The sequence below is a fragment of the Leucopleurus acutus genome (assembly GCF_964270905.1).
Source record: "Leucopleurus acutus genome assembly, chromosome: 10".
Taxonomy (NCBI): domain Eukaryota; kingdom Metazoa; phylum Chordata; class Mammalia; order Artiodactyla; family Delphinidae; genus Leucopleurus; species Leucopleurus acutus.
The window spans coordinates 86,951,147-86,964,971 of record NC_139153.1 but is presented as its reverse complement, the minus strand read 5'-3'; the positions used below and the strand labels follow the sequence as shown (position 1 = coordinate 86,964,971).

Below are 13,825 nucleotides of genomic sequence, written 5' to 3'. Positions count from 1 at the left end.
ATCACTTCATTATTAAGTAGTGTATTGTTTAGCCTCCATGTGTTTGTATTTTTTACAGATCTTTTCCTGTAATTGATATCTAGTCTCATGGCATTATGGTTGGAAGAGATACTTGATGCAATTTCAATTTTCTTAAATTTACCAAGGCTTGATTTGTGACCCAAGATATGATCTCTCCTGGAGAATGTTCCATGAGCACTTGAGAAAAATGTGTATTCTGTTGTTTTTGGATGGAGTGGCCTATAAATATCAATTAAGTCCATCTTGTTTAATGTATCATTTAAAGCTTGTGTTTCCTTATTTATTTTCATTTTGGATGATCTGTCCATTGATGAAAGTGGGGTGTTAAAGTCCCCTACTATGTATGTGTTACTGTCGATTTCCCCTTTTATGGCTGTCAGTATTTGCCTTATATATTGAGATGCACCTATGTTGGGTGCATACATATTTACAATTGTTATATCTTCTTCTTGGATCAATCCCTTGATCATTATGTAGTGTCCTTCTTTGTCTCTTCTAGTCTTTATTTTAAAGTCTATTTTGTCTGATACGAGAATTGTTACTCCAGCTTTCTTTTGGTTTCCATTTGCATGGAATATCTTTTTCCATCCCGTTAGTTTCAGTCCTTATGTGTCTCTAGGTCTGAAGTGGGTCTCTTGTAGACAGCATATATATGGGTCTTGTTTTTGTATCCATTCAGCCAATCTGCGTCTTTTGGTGGGAGCATTTAGTCCATTTATGTTTAAGGTAATTATCGATATGTATGTTCCTATTCCCATTTTCTTAATTGTTTTGCGTTCGTTATTGTAGGTCTTTTTCTTCTCTTGTGTTTCTTGCCTAGAGAAGTTCCTTTAGCATTTGGTGTAAAGCTGGTTTGGTGGTGCTGAACTCTCTCAGCTTTTGCTTGTCTGTAAAGGTTTTAATTTCTCCATCAAATCTGAATGAGATCCTTGCTGGGTAATCTTGGTTGCAGGTTTTTCTCCTTCATCACTTTAAATACGTCCTGCCACTCCCTTCTGGCTTGCAGAGTTTCTGCTGAGAGATCAGCTGTTAACCTTATGGGGATTCCCTTGTGTGTTATTTGTTATTTTTCCCTTGCTGCTTTTAATATGCTTTCTTTGTATTTAATTTTTGACAGTTTGATTAATATGTGTCTTGGCGTGTTTCTCCTTGGATTTATCCTATATGGGACTGTCTGTGCTTCTCGGACTTGATTAACTATTTCCTTTCCCATGTTAGGGAAGTTTTCAACTATAACCTCTTCAAATATTTTCTCAGTCCCTTTCTTTTTCTCTTCTTCTTCTGGAACCCCTATAATTCAAATGTTGGTGCGTGTAATGTTGTCCCAGAGGTCTCTGAGACTGTCCTCAGTTCTTTTCATTCTTTTTTCTTTATTCTGCTCTGCAGTAGTTATTTCCACTATTTTATCTTCCAGGTCACTTCTCCGTTCTTCTGCCTCAGTTATCCTGCTATTGATCCCATCTAGAGTATTTTTAATTTTATTTATTGTGTGGTGTTCATCATTGTTTGTTTCATCTTTAGTTCTTCTAGGTCCTTGTTAAATGTTTCTTGCATTTTGTGTATTGTATTTCCAAGATTTTGGATCATCTTTACTATCATTATTCTGAATTCTTTTTCAGGTAGACTGCCTATTTCTTCTTCATTTATTAGGTCTGGTGGGTTTTTATCTTGCTCCTTCATCTGCTGTGTGTTTTTCTGTCTTCTCATTTTGCTTATCTTACTGTGTTTGGGGTCTCCTTTTTGCAGGCTGCAGGTTCGTAGTTCCCATTGTTTTTGATGTCTGTCCCCAGTGGCTAAGGTTGGTTCAGTGGGTTGTGTAGGCTTCCTGGTGGAGGGGACTAGTGCCTGTGTTCTGGTGGATGAGGCTGGATCTTGTCTTTCTGGTGGGCAGGTCCACGTCTGGTGGTGTGTTTTGGGGTGTCTGTGGACTTATTATGATTTTAGGCAGCCTCTCTGCTAATGGGTGGGGTTGTGTTCCTGTTTTGCTAGTTGTTTGGCATAGGGTGTCCAGCACTGTAGCTTGCTGGTCGTTGAGTGAAGCTGGGTGCTGGTGTTGAGATGGAGATCTCTGGCAGATTTTCACTGTTTGATATTATGTGGAGCTGGGAGGTCTCTTGTGGACCAGTGTCCTGAGGTTGGCTCTCCCACCTCAGAGGCACAGCACTGACTCCTGGCTGGAGCACCAAGAGCCTTTCATCCACACGGCTCTTTTGGGAGGTCTGAGGTGTTCTTCAGTAGTTCTGTAGGAGTTGTTCCACGTGTAGATGTATTTCTGGTGTATCTGTGGGGAGGACGGTGATCGCGTCTTACTCTTCCGCCATCTTCCCCTCCGCTATCTCCCCTTTTCCTTTTGAGATATGACAATTCTGCATCTGTGAGGGTTTCTCTGGTATATTTAAGCGATCTGACATGTAACATCCACAAGGGCAGAGATCCATCATGCAGGTATTAAAATCAATGCAATAATGAGAAATAAAACTCTATGATTATAATTTACTACTTTACAAAATGTATATTCATCTAAAAGTTCATTCATATGTGTTCACTGACATGAGATCATGCCAACCCTTGGTATGAAGTTTCACTGTACCTGACACATATTAGTAACTGAAATTTATTAGGAATGCAAATTTTCTGAAAGTAGAGAATTTAACAAAAGTCTGTGAACTTCGGAGTATTCTAGGACACTGAAGAAATTCCTATGAAGGGAAAAGGACAAGAAAGATGACAGTCAGTAGAGTAATCCTGTACAGATTCATCCAGAGAGAGAAAAATACCTCCAAATAATTTTACAAGGTCTTTATAACCTTGATATCAAAACTAAAAAAGTACTTTGTCGGTCACACAAAATACTGGCAAGGTGAATTCAGCAGTATGTATGTTGTGAACAAGTTGAGTTTTTCCAAAGAATTCTAGGGAGGCTAAGCATTAGAAAAATCTATACTCTCCATATTAAAAGATTAAAGGAGATGCCTTTAAAAGAGCCTCTGATATTATCTAATACTTATTTTTAATTTGAATTACTTGCACACTAACACCACAGTGTCCACTGCAGCTCTATTTACAATAGCCAGGACGTCAACCAACCTAAATGTCCATTGACAGATGAATGGATAAAGAAGATGTGGCACATATATACAATGGAATATTACTCAGCCATAAAAAGAAACGAAATTGAGTTATTTGTAGTGAGGTGGATGGACCTAGAGTGTGTCATACAGAGTGAAGTAAGTCAGAAAGAGAAAGACAAATACTGTATACTAACACATATATATGGAATCTAAAAAAAAAAAAAAATGGTACTGATGAACCTAGTTGCAGGGCAGGAATAAAGAGGTAGACATAGAAAATGGACTTGAGGACATGGGGTGGAAGGGGGAAGCTGGAGCGAAATGAGAGTAGCATCGACCTGTATACACTACTGAATGTAAAATAGTTGGCTGGTGGGAAGCAGCAGCTTAGGAGATGGGCTCAGTCTTTTGCGATCACCTAAAGGGATGGAATAAGGAGGATGCGAGGGAGGCTCAAGAGGGAGGGGATATGGAGACGTGTATGCATATGGCTGATTCGCTTTGCTGTGCAACAGAAGCTCACAGTATTGTGAAGAAAATTGTGAAGAAATTATACTCCAATAAAGATGTATTTTTAAAAAAAGGAATTTTCTTAACCAAATAACTAGTACCTATTAAAACCTCAATACAGAAGGAACCATTCAAAATATTGTGTTAGGACAATTGTTTATTCTAGATATCTACATTTTGAAAGGCCTGTTTATTCTTTATATTTGTCACGAAATGCAGAGCAATTGTCATAAATTGTCTGTGCTCAGAATCATAATCTCTATAAAGGGGATGTTGCCTGACCCCTGTCAAACTTAATGAGATGAATTCAATTAAAGGAGAAAGAAATTAATCTATGCCTATGCTCATAGTCTATGTAAAAAACAAAAAGGATTGTTTTTTCATACACTTATGTTGATATCGGTTCTGTGATCTTGCACCTCAATTACTCTTGCTGTCAAAGCAGATAATATTGCTTTAGCCCCTGGTACTCTGAATGCAGTGGGAAAACAGGCAGCCTCAGCATCACATGTGAGCTGATTTAAATATGCAGAATCTCAATCAGACTCCACCCAGACTTACTGAATCAGAGTCTGCATTCTAACAAGGTCCCCGGGCATTTATCTGCACAATGTAACCCATGAGAAATACTGCTCTAGGCTACTGATCTTCCTGCCTTCAGAAACACTATGAGGATCATAATCCCCAAGAAGAATTTTACTTTTGGCACAGAGTATATGATATTTGCAAATATTTTGTGATTTTTTTGTTTGTTTTATCTGAAGGTATCGGAATTTGTTGGCAACTTTCCCCATCATGGTGATAGTAATAGTTAACAATTGTTAAACTATGTAACTGTGCAAGGAACTGTCCTAAATATTTGAAGTGCATTTATTGTTTTCATTTTTCCACCTCCCCTGTGAGTTGCCTTACCCCATCGCACAGAAGAGGAAACATAGACTTTACATACCTTGCTCAAGATGAAAGTTGTTAAGATCCAGAGTTGGTTTCGGAACCAGGCAGTCCAATTCCTTGGCCTGCAACTGTTAAAGTCTCTTAGGCTATCTCTCTGATACCACAAATATACTCAACTTTTTTTTTTTTTTTCGTTATGTGGGCCCTCTCAACTATAGTGGCCTCTCCCATTGCAGAGCACGGGCTCCGGACACGCAGGCTCAGCGGCCATGGCTCACGGGCCCAGCCGCTCCGTGGCATGTGGAATCTTCCCAGACCAGGGCACGAACCCATGTCCCCTGCATCGGCAGGCGGACTCTCAACTACTGTGCCACCAGGGAAGCCCTACTCTTAATTTTTGATCAGTTTATTTAATATGTTCAGTCTGTTCCCAACGTATATCAGTATATTTAATTTAAGAGGTAGCACAAGATAATTTTTTAACTGTATGCTAATCACTCTTTTTTTAAGCATCCACATTCATTTGCTCATTTAGTTTTCACAGCAACTATGTGAATTTCATCGTTCTGTTTTACAAATGAAGAGTTTTTAAAATTCTTTTTAGAGATAGGAAAAAAAAAACCCCAAAACCCTGAGTTCCAGAGGCATATGACTTGCCCAGCATCAGACAAGTTAGATATTAAAAAGTAAAAATTCATAAAGTCATGAATCGCTGTGGAGGTAAATTCAGAGTGATGTTTCTGTTCCAGGATTTTCTACTTGAGCAACTCCATGAAACGACATTTCCTAATACTGAGGTGGGGGGGGGGGGAACAACTTCTCAAAAGTAATTTTAAAACCCTTGCCTGTCCAACACCCTGTGTCTATCTCCTTAGCTGCAGAGCCTGCCCTTAGGCGAAAGCTACTTTGAATGCCAACATGTTGGAGATGGTATAGGATAGAGGTGGCAGGTGAGCAGAAAACATCATCAAATTCTCTAACAGTGCTGTCAACTAGAATTATAATGCAAGCCACACCAGTCACTGTACATTTTCAGATGGCCAGATGGAAAGAAGAAATAAGAAGTGGGTGAAGTTCATTGTAATCATATATTTTATTTAACCTGCCATGTAAAAAAATGTTATTTTAATATTGTCAATATTTACTTTTATGAAAGAGATACTTTGCATTTTTTATGCTTTGTCGTTGGAATTGGCATATATTTTTAAGTCACATCACATCTCCTTCTGACTAGTCACCGTTACAATGCTCAGTGACCACCTGTGGCTCCTGGACACATTGGTGCACTGGACATCATGGTGCCAAAGACTCTGAGTGACAAAAAACCCAAGTGTGTATGTAAATAAGGAAGGGATAAATCAATAAGTATGTCTAACATCAAAGGAGTAATCTATAATGTCATCATTACTAACACACAGTACTATTCTATTTTCCTGCAAGGTTTGTGCAATTTTATTTTTCATATTTTTTCTTCTTTTAAAAAATTGGTGTAAAATTATGTTTTTCTGATTTTTTAATTTCAGAATTTGAGCATAATTTTATTCCATCAAAACCTGTGTTAAGAAATGATCTTAATAATTAAATATTCCGTATGGATTTTTGACCAATGTTTAATAGAAAATCTCTGACCATCAGCATCTGGTATAAATTTTCTATATATAAACAATGCCTTGATGAAGTCCTGCTACAAAAAATTTTGTGCTCATACCTGAGTAGATGTACACATTTGTAATGACCTCCATGATAGGATCAAATTGTTTTCCATAGAATAATACCAATGGTACCCATCAGAAGTGTTCCTTTACCACTCTGCCCAACCCTACTGAAATTTAGGAAATATCTTTGCCACTTTAAGAAATGATATACTTTTTACTTCTAGTTTGTTTCTTTAATTACATGTTAGGAGAATGTGTGTGTGTGTTTAGAGGCCATTAGTATTTCTTCTCATGCATTTCCTGTTTTTCACCTTGGACCAGTTCTTTATATATTGAAGGGATCGATTATTTTTTTCTTCAGATATGAGCAAATATTTCCTAGTTTGGAGAAAGATATTGAGATGATTTATGGTATTTACAATTATGTAGTTATTATCTACCAATATTTGTCAATTGGTCTACCCTTTCACTTTCATATTTACAAAGGATTTTTTCCTCCCCCAAATTAAGTATCAATCTCCATTTTCCCTGCTGTTTTATTGTTTTTTTCTGTTTTAATGTCTTAACCCGTATGGAATTTATTTTTTGAGAAAGTATGTAAGTGAAATGTAACTTTTAAAAAAATTATCAGCTGATTCCAAGTAGCTTAATATTTGTTAACTTAAGAAGCTTTTAGATGCACAGAATTAGGTATTTAGTCAACTTCAAAAATAATTATTTTGTTTTCTTAGGAAGGTTTGAGCTAGGTTTTACATAAAACCTAAATCAGTCCCAAATGATGTGAGAAGTGTGAGGTTTAGAATTAACACAGTATTTCCTGTACCTGGTCAGTGATCCAGCAAGTGGAGAGGCAGGGAGGCAGGGAGGGAGGGAGGAAGGGAGGAAGGGAGAGCCTAATGAAAAGCACATGCTGTCAATTTTTATTTCTTGTGCGGAAACGTTTCTTCTCTGGACTGGCGCCATGTCTTTTTTTCTTTTCTTTCTTACCCTGGCATGGCCTCCTTCATCCACAGCCAGCCCTGCTAAAATCATTATGTTTGCCTGGAATAAAGAGCCATGGCAGGTGTAAACATGCGATAAGTGCCTCCGTAGCCTCCAGGCCTGATGTATCTAGAACCAGAATTAGTTTCCAGAGTCCCTGATGGGACCCAGATATTCTTCCTCAGAGCAGTCGCCTCCTCGTGTCCCCAGGAAACAGCTTCTCCTGACATCGCTCTCTCTTTCTCTCTCACACACACACACACATGCATACTTACACTTCAAGCCTTCAAAAATCATTGTTCAGAAATATCAGTAGCATTCTCCTTCTCCTGAGTTTTCCTCCTCTCGCTTCCCTGCTACACAGATTTTTCCCATAAGAAGAGCCACAGCCCACTTCTCAGTTCAACACTGTCTTGAACAAAGTGGATCCCGCAGAATTGAACAAAGTGGATCCCGCAGAAATGTTTTAAATTTCTTGGCATTTGGATTTCTCTTTTCAAAGTTTTTTTCTTTCTATTTTTATAGTCAGTTGGTATATTTATTTGGAAATCTGGAGGTGAACAGGTTTAATGCCTGCTAGAGAGAGACAGTATCATTGGCATACTAACTGGATTGGTAATGTGTAACTGTTTAGCATTTGCTTGTGCTACATGCATGCATGTAAGAAAAACAGTACAGGATGTGTCCGAAGCACAAATCTGTCATTATGCCTGCAGGTGTTCTTTCAAAAGCATTGAAAGGGCCAATACATTTGAGTAGCATTGCACTTGCTGTCAGCAGTCTCTTCAACCTAGGGAAGAATAGAGTCATGTATGGAATATCGTGCTAGCATACATGGAAAGCATAGACTTTCTCTGTCAGTGCCCATGCATTTTGCACATCTTTTCCATAAAGTGATATAAACCTTCATTTCAAAAGCCAGTTGATGGAGTCCTGTCTGATTTTATTAAGACTATAATGATGAAAAAAGCCACTTCTTTCAGTGCCATCCCTGGGGTTATGCTGCACACCTCTCGTAATAATTGTATACTATGCTGCACACCTCTCGTAATAATTGTATACGTAATCACAAGCCAGTGGCCGTGTGGGATAACTGGTTCTTCCCCACTGCACTTATGGGGAGTCAATCTGAGAATTACTGAGATCGAAAGAAAGCCACAGTGACTGCAAGACTGAGGCCCATACTGATCTAGTCAGAACCGGATAGATCTGTCAGGTCGGAGCAGAATACATCATGCTCCTGGTGGGAGAGTTCTTTCCGCAGAAAAGGGAAATAATTATTCCCTCCAATGAAACACTTGAGACGAAAGTACACGTACTCAAAAAACAGTCTAATAGAACCCTGAACTTGAAAAAGAATTTTTTTTTCCTTTTCCTTATTATTATTATTATTATTGGTAGTTTCTGCTTGGGAAAACATTACTCTGAGGTTCCCTATGTCTTTCTGAGTCTATCTGGGCATTTGTTTTTTTTTCATCAGTGTATTCACATTTAAAACTATGGTTTAAAAGCCTTTAGTTGAAACAGAAAGAGGCAGATCCATTTGGTATATATGAAGTTGGCAGTAATTGCATTGGAAAACCCCAAAACACACAAACCAGAACCAGCTGTAACCAAACATGTATGGAAAGCAGTGCACAGAATTTTCCATGGCCTGTAGCAACGATGTTATACAAACAGTCCCTGAGGTGTCTCAGCAGCGCCATGCACAGTGGAAAGAAATTAGATAATGCTAAAGACTTACCAGATGGATATTCAAACAGTACTTTCGTGTAAAATTCTCTCCCTAAATTGAATATTGAATAGCTACACTGAACTTATAAAATTAACGTCTTTGTTTTCTAGCACTCTTCCCTGACATGAATGTGCAGAGCTGAGAATCTAAGGACAAAGTTTGTGCTGTATCAGTTAACAGGACACGTGAAAATAAGCAGTAAGGATAACCCCAAAATAATTGGGCAAAAACTAATTGAAAGTAGATTATGAGAAAATGCACAAAAGAAGAATAATTTCCAGTGCCCTTGATTCCAGATTTGAGGTAACAAAATGCCTTTTTAATAAGAAACAGACTTCTTGTTTCAATCATTGTCTTCTTGCAGAGTGTTGCAACTTTCTAGAACACAGTCATGATGCGGTTCTCCAAACACCTAAAATATATGTTCCTTGTTGCACTAAATCCCAAACTTTCTGTTTCATAACTAAGTCCCTTTGTAATCAAACTTCACCTTACCTGGAAAAAACATATCCCCCCTGGAAAAACATACCCCCTGCTAACATAGGACTTACTTTTATCAGTCTACTCTGTAATTATACAATGTGCACTGTTATCAGTACATACTCCAAGGCATTGTTTCCTTAGAAATGCCCTCTTTTTTCCTTCAATATGTTCAAATCCAGGCTTGGAGGCCCAGACTATGCCCAATCTCTTCCATGGCTACTTCAAACCTCCTGTCTGAAGTCTCCCACTGTAGGAATAATACGGGTTTCATTAAGTAGTAGGTGACTATTTATTGGCAAGCAAGTTAGAAGGACTACCATTCATACTGGGAAAGAAAATAGGTATTAGATAGATTCAGACAAGTTAAATTGGGAGTGCTGAATCATAAATGCTACATTGAAGGACATGATTTCTTAGACAAGTATAGCAAATAAAAAGGATGACCATATATCCACATTTGCTCTGCGTGGTTACAGTTTACCTGTTGTCCCTCTATGTTATGAACTGTACCCCTTTAATCTCAAAGTTATTTCCATTTGGATGATAAATAATATAACTGCTTTGTTAATCCCTGTTGAGCGCTTATTACATGACTGGTAATATTCTGAATTCTCTATGCATTAACTTCTTTGAAGTGTACAAACAGCCTTATAAGAGAATTAGTAAAATTATTTTTGCTTTCTAAATTAAACAGAAGCCCAAGGATTGTATTTCAAATGATCACACAACTATGGAGGTAAAAGCAGCTGTATACGGCAGCAGCTGGAGAATTTAGGCTAGGTTTTGCTGAATTCTAACATAGAGTTTTTGAGAATAGAGGTAAAATTAATGTTAAATATTTATGAAGGGAGTTAGAGAGTGCCTAGAGAATTTTCCGCAGAGCTAAGCAGATCTAAATATTGAAATAAATGACACACAATGTTTTCTAAACAAAGGCACTATGATACTCTCACAGGAAGACTACAAATACTTCGGAAGAGGGGGGTTGAAAGCTAGAGGAGGAGTAGATCCGGCATTAATAAAATGGCTTCTGAGCCTATCAACACCATCTTGCTCTGTTCCTCAATATACTAGAGAGTGTCTTACAGCTCTCCAGCATCCTGCAGGTACTTGAATGTATTCAGAATAAGGCAGAAATGGAATGTTAAAAATATAATTACTTTGGAATAATTTGTCTTATGAAATAATATCCATACCCTTAATATCCATACCCTTCTGGGCGACTGTCAACCTAAATGAATCTAGTAGGTATTTGTAAGATATTAGCAGTGGTGGTATTTCCTCTAGGATGCACTAAGTGGCTCCACTGAGTGTACTCATGAGATGTGTGCTCATAGGTGCTCAATAACTTCTTTATGGATGACTTTCGCCACTGAGTACATTTACATATGTCCATATCTATGAACGATCGTGCCAAACGTACCTTAGAAAACTGTACAAATTCAATTCAGTTTTAATTCGATTCAATTAATTCAATTCAGAGTAGCACATTGAGAATGAAATCATTTGTTCAAACAACAGTGGGGTCCCAAGACCATGACTGTTTTATCCAAGTTTGTGCTTATCCTTGGGGCCTGTAATTTTTCAGGTCACAATCCTTCCTCTGTTTACATCAAACTCTGATAATGAGTACATTCAAAGTTTACTTATGTGTCACCTTTGCATCTCTCAGAAAGTTATGTTTTCTCTCTAGAATGGTCTGTAATTTGTTGGCTGCCAGCTTTGCTTCATGCCTTAGGAATAAGTTCGACGTCTCTTTTCTTGATGTTGCAAGTCTTATCATCTTGCCTCAGTACTCTATGTCTATCTCTTATTCTGCAACCTAATAAATCTGTGTTCTACTTCTAGGTTTAAAACAGAAATAGAATTCACAATTTTGGGCAGTAATTTCTTGAAGAAGAAAAAATACGGATTTCCTAACAAGAAGGGCATAAATGCCATTGTCTATATAATAATATAAGCATTAAACGTGTTTGCAAGAATTCAGTAACACCTATAACAATGTCATCTTAATTAACAATTACTTTCTCTTCTGTGATTCATAGTAGTAGTAAATGAGTGTTTATATATGTCAACTCAAGCATTCAATTTAATGACATGACATTTACTGTTAAGTACCAGTATGCTTATTTTTTTAATACATAAGCTAACAATAATATGCTTGCTCCTTTATCTCTAGATCAGGAAAACACTTCTTACTTCTTCAGTTCTTCTACTTCTTCAGTTCTTCAGCGTGAAGATGTGCACACTTCTCTGTACTAAACATCATTGCCAAGCCAACGTCCAGTACCTCAACTCTCCTTCGGATGTCATTTCTCATTCAGGGAGTACATACAGAGGAAGTGGGCCCCCCTTCAGCCCCAGAGGTTTGTCCAAATCATTTGTGGGTAATCTGATATCCCTAGCCAACACAGTTTAGCTTGATTATATCAATATAACCATTAGGATTTTTGTTTTATGCTAAGGAAGGAGATACCTTTGAGATAATTTAAGATATCCTAACCGATATACTTGCATTATCCTTACTTTACTAATTACTTACAAATAGAATATTGCAATTTAGATATGAGATATTTATAGATAGATAGAGATCTGAGATATATAATCTATCTATCCATATGTATCTGAGATATATATATATATATGTCCATCCCCAAAATGGTAACAAGATTTTCCCTTAAAACCTCCTGCTAAAGGAAATCAAAGCCCATTGTCCTTGCAGAAAGTTTTATACCTCATGGCAGCTACTATGGCTATAAATCTTTTTTCAAAAACACAGTTAAGGGCTTCCCTGGTGGCGCAGTGGTTGAGAGTCCGCCTGCTGATGCAGGGGGCGCGGGTTCGTGCCCCGGTCCGGGAAGATCCCACATGCCGCGGAGCGGCTGGGCCCGTGAGCCATGGCCGCTGAGCCTGCGCGTCCGGAGCCTGTGCTCCGCAACGCGAGAGGCCACAGCAGTGAGAGGCTCGCGCACCGCAAAAAAAAAAAAAAAAAAAAAAAAAACACAGTTAACTAATATAGGACTTTCTGTCTTGGGGAACTTTCTCGACCATGGCACAAGAAGATGGGGCCCACACAGAAATCAGGAGTCTAACTAAGGTACCTAAGCTAAGTCTACCTAAGTTAAGCGGGCAGAAATCTGAGGTCAGGACTGTGGAGGGCCATTGAATTTGTGGAGTATGGTAGCAAAGAAAATGGAGAAGTGGGGAGCAGGGCAGTCTCCGTGGAGGTACCCTTTGAGTCTTTGGCTGAGGACTAGATTAGTTTGCAAAGAGAAATCAGAGGCTTCAGGTCTGGAAATTGAGAGTCGCCAGGATTGGGAACATCTTTAATAGCAAATAACTTAATGTGAATTAATTGATACAAATGAACACTTAGTAAGCATCTAAAAGGGGTTATGCATGGTTTCATAAGAGGGAGAAGTAGCCAAAATGGGAACACAGGAAAATACCCAAGATGCAAGCTTCATAATTTTTCCCAGGGCTAATCATGAATAAGAGTATGATTAAACCTAGTGCCATTAGAATTTTACTGAAACAAGTAAACCCTTTTCCCCTCAATCCTTAAAATTACTGTATCTTAAAATGAAAAAAGATCAATCCCACAAATTTTTAAAAAAATCAATTATCCAATGGGAAAGAGATGGATTACCATTGATTGCATCCTGCCTGAGTTAGAGATGATGGATGACTGCAGTCATGGCATTGATCTCTGGGAGCCGGCTTAACACGGGTCTTGCATGGCTTATTATGGGGCCACCCACTCAGAGAATGCATACACACACAACAAATTCCACATCCACATTTTACAGTCTATCAGGGTCTTCCAGCTATTCTTTTGTTCATATAACTTTGACGATGTCCCTAAATTCAAGCAGTGCTACCCACCTTAAACATTTTGTTCAGATACAATGACTGACTATAATGAACAGACAAGTGCAGTAACAGAAGGGGGGGGGCCTTATAAATGATCTTCTGACAGTCACTGTGGTTCGTTCCTAAGTGAAGATCCTGAGAGCTCATCTTGTAACTCATACAAATCCTTCACATTTTCAAATAACCAGGAAACGGGTGAAATATTAGAGCTTTATTCCAACCTGCAGCATTTCGTAATGATAAATATGTCCAGTTCAGTTTCAATTTATACACTCCATGAAATACTATGTATATAAATTTGGGGGGGGATCAATAGTGACTTGTTAGTTAAGTGGAATGCATTGTGACTTCAAGACTTTTTATTTAAATTTATTTAAATTGTACATTCTTTCTTGAAAGGCATCTCAACTTCAGCCTCATCTACTGTTCAAGGTGAAGTTCCATGCGCGGAGGGCAAGAATCACATGAACACAGGACTGGTAACAAGAGACATTTCAGATTCTACAATACATGTACTGTTCCTCCAATTGTTTACCAAATGCGGCAGTTAAGCTCCACTGCCCCCTCCTTGACTCACTGACTTACTGGCTGATGAACAAAAC

The 13,825-nt window shown here is 38.2% G+C and overlaps 1 long non-coding RNA gene across 1 annotated transcript in view; it reads right to left on the bottom strand.

Moving 5' to 3' along the window:
* Window positions 1-2,619: 2,619 nt before the first annotated feature.
* The window catches only part of LOC309967720, a 159,255-nt gene continuing 148,049 nt past the window's right edge, over window positions 2,620-13,825 (bottom strand). Inside the window, exon 6 of the long non-coding RNA XR_014326528.1 lies at window positions 2,620-2,720. This is a non-coding gene — a long non-coding RNA (uncharacterized lncRNA). The remainder of the gene's footprint in view (window positions 2,721-13,825) is intronic.